Raw genomic sequence first — 1924 nt, forward strand, 5'->3', positions numbered from 1 at the left:
AAGATCTGCCAAAATTATAGTTCGAGTTAAGGGAATTTGTAATGCATAGAAAAAAGAAGGGAACCCCCCCCCCAAAAAAAACACAAAGTCACAAAGAAATCACTGTCCCCATTAACCATACTATCTAGCCTGGACTTACTGACTAAGGGTATCATTTACATGGTTGTGCAAGAAGGGATAATAATTGGTTGACATTCTCATGGTCATGGGCGTGTGTTTTATGGCTGATGAGCATGTCAACGTTTAATAAACTAGATAAAACCAGCTTCTTGTTCTTGTTTTTGTTCTTGTTCATGTTTTTGTTCTTGCTCTTCTTCTTATCCTTCTCGTTCTCCCTTCCATGTTCCCGTACTTCCTTAACACCCTGGGGCAGTGCCACTGACTGAAGTTGTCTTTAAGCCATTCCCAAAGGGGGAATATGAACATGTTCTTATTATGCTCAATAGAATTGTAAATTGGCGGATTCATCAATGTCATGCTCATACTGTTCCTGAACTCTATGCGAGGGACTGCTGCTTTTTCTTTCCTCATCCTCACTATCCTCATTTTTCCTCTACTTCTTTTGTATGTTTGTCACTCCCTTGTGACCGGCTATTTTGGGGGTGCCTTGATAGTCGAAGCGGATTTTGTGCTAACAAAAACTAACAACAACTGGGGAAAAGAAGAAACACGACCTACCAGAGGCGCACTCCAGCCACCGGCTGAAAAGATTGCCCTACAAAAGGCCCATTCATCTACTAATTTTCAAGGACATTTTATTATTATTCTTACTTTCATACCCTAGCTCGCGTGTTTATTCTTATTTCTAAATTCTCCCTTTGCAATGTCTTTCAGAGGTAAGACTCTACTATATTCACCACCTACAACCCCACTCCCCCCCTAACTCAACTCCACTCCCCTCCCCAACCCCGGACCTACCCCATCCTAACTATTGTAATACCAGCGGCATAAATGGCGACCTCAGTGCTTTTTGTCTTACCTCCATGTTTGTTTGTTTGTTTGTTTGTTTGTTTTTGTAAAGTGTTTTACGGCGCTTGCAACTGCATAAGGTCATATGAGCGCGCGGGACACACCTAATATTTTCAGTTTGGTAGGAAATTTTGAATTTTGCCCGGGTGGCGGCCGAAGCCTACTCTTATCGATTTTTAGACCACCAAGGGATCTTTAATGTGCGCAACTTGCACACAGGCCCTCCGAGATTTCGCCGTTGTCCGAGAAGGCTAGGTGTAGATCTTTTCTACCAGAAGATCAGGGGTGTGGCAGAAAGACAGCAGTAAGGAGGAGTCAAGGAGTAGCTGCAGAAAGGCTGCAGAAAGAGTCAGGAGCCCAGAGGAGGTGAGGGGATGGGGGCAGAAAGAGGAGACGAAAGCAGACGACAGAATATTGCTAGAGAGCAGGAAAGGAGCTTCAAGGAGACAATTTTAGAGAAGAAATTTTTTCGGTCGCTACCCGGATTCGAACCCGGGACCTTTTGAGTGAGAGGCCAACACCTTAACCTCTAGGCCACGAGAGCCCCCACCTCCATGTTTAATAACTGGGAAAATAATTCATAACAAAGAGCGCGCCTAAGAAGAAGTCATATGTTCAATGTTTAAAAAAAAAAATGGAGATAGGGCAAGAAAGCACTGAGGTCGCGAAATTCTGGCCCTCATTCAACATCGGGGTATGTCAGAATTTCGAAGGAACCTTCATTCGAAAACCAAGTAGATCTATGTTGCAGAGTCTGAAGAGGCACACAGATTGGTCCTAATTTGTCTAATTCCTTTTCATAAAATAGTAATAGAATCAGACGAATTGAACATTTTGAATGAGGATTATATCCTCAGTAAAATAGAACTTAACTTTTTTTTCTAATGTCAATTTTTATTACTATTATTATTATTGTTATTGTTGTTATTATTATTATTATTATTATTATTATTAT

At 41.5% G+C, this 1924-nt stretch overlaps 1 protein-coding gene across 1 annotated transcript in view; it reads left to right on the forward strand.

Annotated features, from left to right (window-relative positions):
* Positions 1 to 1924, forward strand: part of LOC106012698 (adenylate cyclase, germination specific) — a 73122-nt gene that overhangs the window by 40548 nt on the left and 30650 nt on the right. The window lies entirely within an intron of this gene.

The sequence above is a fragment of the Aplysia californica genome, unplaced genomic scaffold (assembly GCF_000002075.1).
Source record: "Aplysia californica isolate F4 #8 unplaced genomic scaffold, AplCal3.0 scaffold00467, whole genome shotgun sequence".
Taxonomy (NCBI): domain Eukaryota; kingdom Metazoa; phylum Mollusca; class Gastropoda; order Aplysiida; family Aplysiidae; genus Aplysia; species Aplysia californica.